This window comes from Ambystoma mexicanum, chromosome 3q (genome assembly GCF_040938575.1).
Source record: "Ambystoma mexicanum isolate Mex_15411 chromosome 3q, UKY_AmexF1_1, whole genome shotgun sequence".
Taxonomy (NCBI): domain Eukaryota; kingdom Metazoa; phylum Chordata; class Amphibia; order Caudata; family Ambystomatidae; genus Ambystoma; species Ambystoma mexicanum.
Window position 1 is genome coordinate 598,015,795 of NC_090926.1, and position 12,790 is coordinate 598,028,584.

General features: G+C 45.3%; 1 non-coding gene across 1 annotated transcript; it reads right to left on the reverse strand.

The window, feature by feature from the left end:
* Positions 1-404: 404 nt before the first annotated feature.
* LOC138448184 (U12 minor spliceosomal RNA) lies at positions 405-553 on the reverse strand. The gene has a single exon (XR_011260031.1). It is a non-coding gene; the product is annotated as a U12 minor spliceosomal RNA (small nuclear RNA).
* Between the last annotated feature and the right edge of the window lie 12,237 nt (positions 554-12,790).

Here is a 12,790-nt window from a genome sequence, read left to right on the forward strand (position 1 = left end):
TCCCACCGGGTGCCACCATTAATGGGAGAGGAGGAGAAGGGAGAGAGCACAGAGAGTTGTTCTTACCTCACACCCTCTTATAAATGTTGCAAATAATGTGATAAACTGGCCCTTCACCAAATGTGGCCACACTGAATAGTGCCTGTACCGTGCCCATGTCCAAGCATTGATCCAACAACTAAATCACTGCCTGGGGACGGTGCATCTATAAGGTGTACTCCAACAGTTGACCATCAGTAATATGAAGTGGGCACAAGGAATGTGGTGACAACCAATCCATGTCATTTACACTTGCCTCTGCTAATCAGCTGATTGAAACCAAAGCCTTCAAATGAGACACTAGAGACCTGACAATGAAGTGAATCCCAATCTTCAAATGTTAAGCCCTTTCATTTACAGAGGCGCAGCCAGATTGCTGCTCCAAGGCATCCCACTATGTAGGCAGATCAATTAAGGGGCAACCCATTCCTATTGAAATATTTGATCACATTATGAGTGAGGTTCCTGGCATCACACAGAAACATTGTTTTCCTTGCCCATTTGTTTAAGGAATAAACTAGAATTTCCAAACCTTCTGTTGCAAAATGATATGTCAATTATGGAGAGAGCACATCTGTCTTTACTTCCACTACACTACTCTTTGATTGTTCATTGGAAGGCCAGGTATCAATTGTGATCCTATTTACAGTAATATGACACCACTGACAAACGTGTAGCATTGCCATTAAAACTTTATAAAAATTCAAATTGGACAGCAAATGCTCATAAAAAGCTTGATAGACAAATGGGAACTATCTCAACGTGCATTTGATCTTCAAAGGACTCTGGCAATGCAGATTATATTCACATGTCTGCTTACACTTTCTCACTTAATACAAAAACTTTATTTGAACCTGTCACAATAAATGTAACCCAAAACTATTTCCCCTAAAGCAAATTGATACACAATAACTGCAAACTTTGCTGCTCCTTTAAAGCGTGTGGCAGAAGGCTCAGGGCAGGGAGCATCAAAGACCAATGGAAACAGTTTCAAGTTTAACCAAGGAAGTTTCCCTACAAATGCAACATTTTATTAATGAGGGGCTCTGCCTCTTACTCACTTAAACAACAATGGGCCACCTGCAGGATGCAGCTAAACAACAACGCACCTGAGAGATAACCCTCACACATTGGGCTTTTGCGTACATTCTACCCAAAGAGTGGGTTGTTATCAATGCCAAATGAAAACAGGAGATGCAGAATGGATCAGTTTAAAATGGAACATTAAAAGTGCAAAGAGGCCTGAATCTGTCCAAAATATAATTCTGTTACCCAGAGAACACAGACTATGTTAGAAGTTTTAATGTTCACCTTGGAAGCAAGACGACACGAAGCAACACAGGTTTGATCTCAAGGTCCACGCTTAGAAACCTCTGGGTATTTAAGCGCGTTATAAATACGCAACTAAGACAAAAAATAACTATTACGCAACAAAAAATAATTCCGGTAACAGCATCGCAATGCCCTTCGCGGGTTGTGTGAGTGCTTTACATATGCAAATTGAAAAAAAAATGATAATTCATTTGGGGTATTTTAATGTAATGTTTTATTTCTCTGACAACTGCCAGATTATTGCACAAAGTTTATAACAATATAATAGATTTTAATAATCTCTTACAGTTTAAATATATGGAAAAGCAGTGATTCTTTTGTGTAGTTTTAATAACATTGGTGTTTGATTCAGCTTGATAGTTTGCTGACTTCAAGTTGGCCTGCATTTCAAAATGGAGCAAAATCCATCCCACCTTTGGACGTCTTCTAGGGAACAATCTCATAACAAATAAACAGACAGACCAGAAACATAGAAATAATGGTCTCCTGAGAGATTAAGATCTGGATTTACTAGATGGTTGAAGCCTATACTATTTTATGGTTCCATTCAAAGGTACATTTGTGCATTAGTTAGCAACCTATTGATCCTGAGCTCATAAACATCCATATGAACAAAATATAATGCGAGCAGAACACAAAGAGCCATGTCAACTGATTTAGATCAATCTTTGAGCACGGCCCCACTAAATGTGTAATGTAGATCTGTTTAACAGAGCCATATGCTGATCATGAGACTCCAATTTAAATCAACAGGGCAAGTCTAGGCATGTATATTTCCCTTGGTTTAAATGCAGGATATATTTCCCATTGATCCTCTATGCAAAAATGAATATCACTTATGTAACCTTTTGAAGGATAAGATTTTGAAACATGGTGCTAGATCTTTTGCAAAGCTGAGAACCACCCCTTCATTTCGACACCACACTCTCATTTTCCACAATTATGGGGGGAAAGGGTGGGGAATATAGTTATGAAAATGAATAACGCCATAAATAAATATCCCATCAGGTCATGTCACATGTTAAGCATGCATCTGGAGGAGCTAGCAGGTTCACATTCTAGAAATCTGTATTTCGTTAATGTGTCATATTTCTGCATTGAACTACGTGGGAAAAACAGATTTTGCATCTAGAAAAATTGAGAGTACATTTGCCTCTGCCATTTTTCAGGGCACAAGTATAAAAACCATAACCATCCAATGGAGAGTGAGGAGTCTATTGTGTAGGAGTGTATAATTATGAGGTTGGTCAATGAAAGAACTTGCCCAATCACATACTGTGACCCCAATCACATACTGTGACATAATGATGACGTAAGGTAGGAATTATGAAGACTTTAAAACAGGGTGAGTACAGAGGAGCGTGATTCTGAAATTGGCAAGAGCTGAAGGAAAGAACATCATTTATTCCTATTGTTATTATATATTTTTTATTTACATGCTTATAAAGTGCTGAAAGTCTACAGGCATCCTATTGGATGGATTAAAGAGAGAGACCAATTTAAGGGCTGCTGAAGGGAAGGTTCCTGTTCCAGGGGGTGACTCTTGTCCTCAAAGGACATCTGCAGAAGCAAAACTGATGATGACTGAGACTACCCTGATGATGACTGAGACTCATGCCTCTAAAATTAACCAAGGATGAGTAGGGGATTTTCCCAAAATAATTGATATATGGTCTCTATAACTACTTTTCACGCTAATTCACAAAAAGGGGGTGGTTCGGGCAGGTGTTATCAAAATACATTGATATAAGTGGGAAATACACATTGCAATCTCAAAGCCTGTAAAATTAAGTGAGATGTCAATTTAAACTTAAAACACCTTTTGAGTTGTCTGCACTCTGATATAGATAGCACTTCTGTGCATTCAGTGTGCCACTCTTTAAAATTCATAATCTCATTAAATTGTATTTTGCTTTATTGCAAGTTGCAAAAGATGTTTCTATTTGCAGCCGAAAGTCCAGACATCCTCTGATAGCTTGCTCAAGTCCTGCACTTCCCAGCCTTATAGGATAAAAAACACTGTGCCCATCATATTTACGTAAAACATTTTTTTGGGCAATCGTATAGTGCAAAAACAGTGACACACAGGATTGCCTCTACAAAGGGACTGCTTGGTGCATCCTCTGCAACATGTGGAGGGTCCCAGTGACACAGGGGAGTGCTTGACGGAGCAGATGTACTTGCATTAATAGACACCCCCCTTGTTATTACCCATCTAAACAAGTCGGCAGTGTAAACGGATCCTCTTTAACATTTGGGAATATGATACATTGCTCTGGTGGAATGCTTTTATGTCTATGGATCTGAGAACATTTTGGAGACCACTCAGGACCACGAACCATACCCACACACTTAATATTACAGTGAAAGCAAATCGATAAGCAGAACATCAGGCAGCCTTAGTTCATGATGATTATGTACCCATTATGAATGACCAACTAATGGAGGGTATTGAGCATCTGCAGACAAATTGTACATAAATGTAGACAATAAAATCACAGGAGGTCCTCCCGTGAAGGGCATGCAGCCACTGCTGTCAACAAATCAACAAGGTACATTTTCCATACCCCCCCCCCTGCAGTGGGAACAACTTTGGGGAACGTGGCATCCAATTTTCATAAATTCCTGCCCATCTGTTTCTCCCTCAACCCTCAGGCCTGCAGTAGATGTGCTCTGAAAGAAAGATACATGTCCAATCACCCCGGGCTTGAATGACAACATGGCAGTAATTTGAGGGTTGGCAGCCGTGCTTTACCTAGCAAATATATGAGGTGAAACTGGACATGGGAATCCTTTGTTTCTCACCCAAAGGTCTACCCAACTGAGAAGGGAGTGTGAGTTGTACTGCACACTTAAACAATAATAAATATGCGAATTTACCTGACAACAACAGGGAGCTTGTTTGAAATGGTAGAACCTTTTTAAGCACTAGTTATTATCCGCTTTCAGTCAAAAATACTGTTATCTTACCCACTTTTTGTTATATTTCACGCCAAACACAAGTGTGCCCTACACGCTACATATCCGTTGGAAATTGAAACACCAAGGACAGAAACATTTGGGGGATTTGAAACCCATCTTGGAGAAAAAACCTGGAGGGATGATGCACAGAGCTGCTGTCTATTTAAATATGTTAGTTTAATATGTCATAAATGCACATGTTTAGTTTTGTGTTGTGGATAAACGTGTGGAAAGGAGTAAATGCAGTGTAAATACAGGGTCTGAACATTCTACAACCGCTACCAATGGTCTAAACCTGGAATACTCTCATTTGATTTGTAAACCCTGCATATGATTTTTTTACTCCACTTTATTTATAGTTTTGAAATGTAGACATACAGATAAGGTACAATTAACAGAGGCAAAATTGCGATTGCGGTTGAAAGGTGTGGGATCCTGGGTTAGAGGGTAGGGAAGTACAAACGTGAATTCCAGAATCACTATTGAAGTGCAATCTCAGGTTTGTGTAGATGACCTGCGGTTTGGGGGTGGTGCATGACTTAGTTGATATATCCATCCGCTCTACCCCCCGAGGATTGTGGTCCTGGTAGCGGGTGCGGGACAGGAAATTGGCCCATTGTTCTTCCTTGCCTGGATTACGCATGATGTTAAATTGGTATTCCTGCAGGCAAAGCCCCTAACGTGCGATGCGGGGTGGCATCTGGGTGGCTTCTGGGCTGAAGGCTTTCCATAGATGGTGACAAGGGCTTGATGGTCGGTCATCACGGTGAATGGCTTGCCATACAGGAATAGGTGGAAGTGCTTGCAGGCCCATACCACCGCAAGGGCCTCCTTCTCAGCCTGCGAGTACTGTTGTTCGGCTTCCGTGAGGCTCTCACTGGTGTATGACACAACCTTCCTCTGGGCATGTTCACTGCCAGAGTGTTGAGCTAGGATGGCTCCTAACCCGACCGTGCTCATGTCCACAGTCACTTCTGTGTGCAGATTGGGGTCCAAATACGACATGCAGACTGCCGCAGCGATGTCCTTCCTAATCTTGGAGCTAGCGCATGCAGTAGCTCGCCAGGCTTAGGAATGACCTCACTTGGGCTACATTTGTCTGATGGGGGACTTCAGTCAGGGCCTGGGTCTTGTCAGGGTCTGGTTTGATTCCTTTCTCTGAGAATATGTGGCCAAAGAATTTGAGTGTGGTTTTGTTAAATGCACATTTCTCCTTGTTGAGCGTCAGATTTGCTTCACTGAGGGCTGTGTACATTTCAGGATCATGGGCTTCCTGTGGCTTTTCAAAGATGAGAATTTCATCATTGTAGTTAATGCAGTGTGGTATTAGGCATATGACCTTTCAGATTTCTTCCTGTAATATTTCTGCAGAGGAAGAGATCCCAAAGTTCAATCACTTGTAGCGAAATGGCCCAAGGTGTGTGGTGAACATCGTGATGTAGCGGGATCCTTTGCTCAGCTCGACCTGGTGGAACCCCTTGTTCAGGTCTAGCCTGGAGAAGACTTTGGCTCCGTTTAGCAGGTGCATCATGTCGGTAATGCGCGAAGACATGTGTTGATCCCTTAGTATTGCCTGGTTAGGCACATGCATATCCACGCACAGCTTTATTTGTCCTTCTGGGCCTTTCTTTGGTAAGGGTATGACCAGTGAGACCCACAAGCTTCACTGACGTGTAAAAGTGCAGTTGGTTTTTGCATCCTTTCAATTTCCCTATACCATTGTAGAGAGCTGGAAAATGTTCTTCCACCCACGGTGGCCGGCGTAATCTACTTGCCTGCCATGACGTGGTACAGGATGTGGATGAGCCCCATTTGGATTGCTGATTTGAAGCTCAGTATGGACCCACAGGATGCTTCTGTGTCGATGACGTGGATGAGTAGGCAGTCATACTTGCCTTTATGTCTGCAGGTAGCCATGAACACACTTAGACATGGGAGCGTCTGTTGCACCCCATATGCATAAATGTCCATGCAGGCTTTCTTCAGTCGTGGCGCTTGTGCTAGCTTTTGGTGGTCGCATTTTGGCATCATGTTAACTGTTGTGCCTGAGTCGACGAGGAACTGGAACGCTTGCCTTTGTAAGGTGATTGGCAGTGTGGGGCTGTGTTCTGAGGAGGAAAGGTTTCCTGGGGCGTAGAGACACCCTCTCTTCCTTCGTTCTGTACTTGACTGGGAGTCAGATTAACTCGTTGTCACTGTGGCTGTGCACAGGTAGTCTCTTCCCTTTTCACCAGGCTTCAGGGGAGGGGGAGCACTTTGTCCTGGCACTGCATCTCTCCCGGTTGTGTCTCCTCTCCTAATATCAAGGTTTCTCTTGTCTGGATTGGTGACGGGGAGATTTATACATGTGGGTCTTGGGTTCCATCTGGTTCGACCTAGAAGCTTTGTAATAGTGGCACATAGATCGAAAGTGGTCTTCCCATCCGCATGCTGAGCGCTCCTGGCTGATTGCCGAGCACGTGCCCTTGTGTGAGAACTCGTAGTCGCATCGGAAACACTGCCATTTCTCTGCCTTGTTGTCCTGCATCATGGCCAGCTGAGTCACAACTTTGTTCAGAGACTCTTCCTTGACTGTGGCCACTGGCGAGGTGTGGATTTTACTCATGGTAGACACTTGAAGTTTGTGCGCCATGGTCATCCTTGCTAGAAGTACGATCTCAGCCAGCGTGTAAGGTTTCTGCAGCAGTTTTTCCTTGAAAATACTGATTTGCAGCCTGCAATGACTTGGGACTTTATGGCTTCTTCATTCGTGTATAGGTGGAAGTCGCAGTGCTTCACCTTGGATCTGAGGCATGTCACGAATGTGTCCATGGTTTCACCTGGTTGTTGCATTGTGGTGTGGAAGACGTGCCTTTCGTAATCTCCGTTTTATTGTGGATGGCAAAGTGTTCATTTAGTATGCGTTTCTGGTCCGGGTATATGTATTCAACATCTTCAGGCAACTCAAAGATGATGTCCTCCATTTCCGAACCCGCTGTGAGTGTGAGTAGGCCAGTGATGCGCTTATCATCTTTTGGGCCTATGGCGCTTAAGATAGACGTACAATTCTTTCATCCATCAGGACCAACTGGGGCCCAGGTTGGTAGTGTCCGTCATATATCAAATTTAAGTGGTAACGGTATGGGGAATGAGTCCCTCCCTTGCTGTGCCGGTGCAGCGAGGGCCTTGGTCAGCCATCCTCTATTTTGCAGGTGGGGCATGGTGATCCCGCAGGGCTGATTGCAGGCGCTTGACAGCTGTCTGCTTTGTGGGTCAGCTTCCCTGTGAGTACAGGGTCCCATTTCCACCCTTTTGTGTGTGTTGCCCTTCTCTTGTAGCCTCACTGATGGATGGCCAGTACTGGTGCGCCCCTTGGTGAGCCACTGTGCTCTTGGCCCTGTTTGATATTGGGCTTGAGTAAGCCCTCTGTGCCAGTATGGATAGCTGCCTGGCCTATGCAACTACGTGGCGCAGCAAGCGTAACTTCCGCTGCTGCTAGTGTCGGGGCTCTCACCTTGCACGTGCAGGGCTTGCAGCAGGGCCTCACATGGCACCGGCAGAGTGGGCCGATGCGGGTGACGCCGACTCTTAGTTTCTGGCCAGGCAACTTTCTGGGCGGTCATGCCCTACTTGGAGGCGCATAAGGTGGTGCACTACTGGCAGTCGCAGCAGCTCGTTGCAGCATGCTGGGGAGCAGCAGAAGAGGAGGGCTGCTTGCGTGGGGTCGACGGCTCGTTGCTAATGTCAGGTCTTAAACCGAGTAAGGCGCGCCTGTGTGCGCGAGCCAAATGACTGCACAACCACACGGGAGGGCATCTAACATGAACTGCTTTTTTTGCTGCGCTGAGCGCGGTTTCATCAACTTGGGTTACATGACCCTTTCCTGATACACGTGGTGGTGTCACCTAACACACCAGGCAAAACATTACAGTCGGGCTTTTCTGGCACTTGTTATCTTTGGTTTCTACGCTAGCATTTGCCTTATTGGTCGAGGCTAAGGTGAAGTTGTCGGGTGATGTTTTTTTGCCTTTATTCCAGTTTTGGGCTTAATAAGCTGGATGGGCTGTACCTGTATGGCATGTTAGTCTAGAACATTTAAAAGTTAATGCAATGTGGGGTTTTCTGCAAGCACATTATTTGTTCATTCGCTATGTTCTTTCCACTCGGAATGTGCCCTTTTGGGCATCGAATGGTGATTGTTTAACGGCTGTGTACAGACTTTTAATGCGTTTCTTTTTTGGCTGCGAGTTGCCTACTATGTTAAAGAGTGATGTCTTTAGCAATGTCCTGAATATTAGGTGGTCGTCTGTTCTCCAGATTCATTTAGAGTTGGAGTTCCACAATTTTGCTATGAGGGCAGGAAAGACTTTGTATACCTTTTTCTTGTGGCACTTGGTTTCGGTTGGCATGTCAGTGCCTGATCTGAGGGTTCTTCCTGGTAGTTGGGTTTCTTGACACAAGGCCTGTGCATAAACCCCTGTGCTCACCTGTGGTGCCAGTATGCCAGCAAACAGCTCTCCTGCTGCTTTGCCCCCTCTGCTTCACAAGGAGACACATCATGCTTTTCAGTGCCATTTGTCAGCACTACGTGAGTATGATTATTCACGGGTGGATGCTGATGGCTGGCATGCCAAGTGCATCACAAGATAACAGGCCCCTGAAGAACACTTCCAGCTTTCCAGTAACCTCACAGTGTGGCAGAGCACCAGGTCACTTCTTGTACCTATTTTGCCACACACGATTTACTAAATGTAACCCTTGGCTCAAATAGAGGCGGCTGTCCACTTGTGGGAATAACAATTAAGTGATCATTTCGGGGAGATGTGAACTAAAAAATACTGATATGATTGGTTATTTATATTGCCTTAATACCCAGAGGTTTCTAAGGGCAGACCCGGGGATCGAACCTGTGTTGCTCCGTGTCGTCTTGCTTGCAAGCCAGCACGCTGCTTCTGAGCTATCCTCCCGAGATGATGACGTTGGTTCTTCACCTGCTGTTTATTTAATTTGAAAGCATATGTCCACTTTACTGTACCTAATTCTTGCTCCACTGTAGCCGAGGGTATATTTCCTCTAGCCTGCTGGCTAGCCTTGCCATCAGGCCAGAGGGGGACACCCGCATCCTAGACCAGCTAGAGGGGTACACGGATGCGTTAGGGCAACCTGCAATTAATGGTGAAACAATCAGAAGTGGGCTGCTACCAGAGTTCCCTGGAATTTACAGCCACTGGAGCCCTTAGATAGACACCGTGTACGTGGCTAGCAGCACATCCTAATTGACAACACAATGCCTGGGTAGCCTTTTACACCCCCTTGAAGCGGACAAGAGTTAGAGAGCCACATGTGCTTTAATTTAGGGCACAGCAAGAAACAGAGGTTCTCGTACCCCAGTAACCAGGGCATAAGAACCCCATGTGGAGCGAGTCCTCTTTCTCCCAGTCTGCCTCACCTGGTAGAACTCGGAGGGAGCACAGTGAGTAGCGGAGTGAAATATCATCCTGCATACCACTCCACAAATGCACTGGTGCCATGTTATTGTTAGCCCGCCTCTGCCCCACCTCCTCCATTCCTCCATTAATCATGGCCAGGAAGGGGCTCAAAGAATTGGGCTGCATCAGGGCACCACCCCGGGTTCATCAATTAGATTCGGTACCAGTGATGCTACCTATAAACACCTCGTCACTGTTACTACAAGTCAGGTGCAGCCTGCCATCATTTCCCAACCACACATCACCATGAGAACTAATTGGGGCCCAATTATATAAAACATTAGTAGCTATGATTACCATCACACATAATACCTATCAAGTGTTATATCCTAGAGTCGCTAAAGGGATGCCTAATGATGGCTATGCAGAGAAAAATGCAATTATTCATGAACGGCTGCTTCTGACAGTTACTGTCACCTTGAGCTGTGTAGTTAGCACACATAAACTGGCCCCACTCTATCTTGGAGTGTGCCTGCTTAGTATAAACACTGTGCTGCAAGCCACCATACCAGGTCCATGCCCTCACCCAGCTTGCCTCCTCCATCTGCATTGCTCAGTGCCACTGATTCCAGGGCAGACATTCCCCTGTGGGCAGTGCCTGATGTAGATAGCGGGCCTGTGTGGTGCTTAGACCAAGCAGGCTCACCCTAGGCTGTGCCTGGCAGTGTTCGCATGATGGTTCAGCCCCCGAGCCACCCTTCTCTCTTGACCTGGGTCTCCACCTGAGTTCCACAAATCGGCCAATTTTCTAGTATTTCATTGTATTAAATTAATAAAACTTGGCACTCGTGGTGGTGTTCTTTCTCTGAACCTGATTCAGCTTCCCACAATTACTGCTTTTAAGAATAGATAACAGGCCAGACAGCCTGTCTCAATAACTTCCTTGATTCCAACTGACTTCTTGCTGCGACACAGCTTTCGATCCTTCTTTCTCCATGGGTCTGAGCTTACTAAAATTGTAACACAGATGTCCAGATTCTATGTAATGGCGGCATCGCCTGCAGTCTATTCACTACGTATAGCTAGCTTCTATGATTACTTGGTCTACTTGCATTGCTGCACCTGTACAGTTATTAAACGGTTTGCTTTTTCTGCTGTGCTCCTCGCATGTGCAATCTTTAAACCGCATATGAAAGTTTACTCGATTCTTTACTTCGTCATCAGATTCTATAAGGTCCATACATTCTCTTCAGCCACCTTTCTCAGTGTGTCATGCTCATCTCTTGTGTGACATCACCAACATCTCTTTCTTTCATCTTCATATTCCTTCGGGGACTTCGTCCAAGAGATTGTCATCTGTACGGGGATACATCAGATAGGGTTTTCTTAGTGGATACCTCTTCTTAAAGACTTTCAGCGAAATAGGCAAGAAATGGCGTGACTTCTGGCTTTCAGCATATAGGCAAGAGGGGGGCGTGACTCCCTGCAGATGCATTCGACTGCTGCTCTAAAACTCATTCGAGTGCAGCTTAAGGTCAATCACCTTTTCAAAAAGTTGGGTTGGTTAACAATAGAAGAAGAATGACGAGAAGAAAGGAGGGGAATCTTAGCTTATTCTCTGAATGAGACTTCACTGGTTTGCTGACAATCTTGAGTAAGCAGACTCTCCAGTGGGAGTCCTAACACAGAGTCTCCTTTGTTTGCAAAGTATCTCCAGCCCATGGAGTAGAGATCTGCATTCTTGGGCACTCCAGATGCTTTGGACTACATGCTTTGGACTACAGATCGCATCAGCCCAAGCCAGCATGGGAAATCGAGAGAGATTTTGGGTGTTGTAGTCCATAACATCAGGCGAGCCAAAGGTTGCATATACTGGTTGTGGAGGATCAGTCATCTTCTACTGAGAGGTGCTTTATCCCTTTGCCAAGATGCAGAATCTATGAAGTGAGTCTTTTTCTCACTGCCTCCCTCGGATCAAGTAACACTAGGTTGTTTTCTGGAGAAAACCGCTGCTCCAGCAGCTGCCATCCGTTCACTCGCATCTTCTAAACAGGAACCTCCTGCTGACCAGTTCCCAGATTGATTGAATGCATGTCCTTTCTGCAGAATGTTTTCCTTTTTTGATGGCTCCACGGGATCTCTGCAACCTCGCATGTAGCTCTAACATTTCGACGCAGCCACCGTAAGAGCAGAACAATTTGTCACAGCCACTCAACAAATGCTTGCTGTCTGAAGGAGTGCATCCATTATGGGCAAGAACAGCAGGACAGCTGGACAATCTTAGAACAATGTGCGTTGTCGGGCAGAGGATATTTAAAACAAAACCATTCTAAAGAAGGCTGCGCCACATTTTTTAGCAGACCTCGACCTAGAGCGTGAACCCACCACCCAAGTCCAGTACTTATCGTTGATGCTGTTTCACGTCGAGGATGTGGTCACCCTGGGATTGACATACGAACCTACATGCATATTTCCAAGAGGGCAGGAGGTCAAGTGGCTCTGTTGGTCCCCCAGATTAACCTCACTGATCCACCCACCAGTTTAAATGTAATTAAGGTGAATGACTCATTTGGATTGCAGCTGATTAAGAGTTGCACTGAGCTGTGCTTTTAGCTCCAGTCCCACCGGAGTCTGGACCTCTTATCCTAGATTGGGGACACTGTGAGATCGCCCATACCCTTTCCTGCAACAGGCTACAAAACAAACATCAAATTGGTTGCTGTAGGGTCCATGGCCATTTGGCTGAACTGGCACCCAACTTCAGAAAGTGGAACAGGGGAGTAGCATGCCTAGCAGAGGCCATGCTATGCCGTGAGTTGGATGGAGCCTAATTACTCTGCTCTCTCATTTGCTAGTTTTGACATGAGCTCTGCACCAATGGTACCCTACCGTGCCACAGCCCCTAACCTATTTCAGAAAGGGTTCAGGCCTGTGGGGCTGGGGATAAAGAAGGCGGCAGCACCACAGGCATAATTGAGCAGTACCACAGGCATAACTGAGCAGCACTACAGTCATGTGTGAGTAGCACTGGCTTGATTAAACAGATGGGC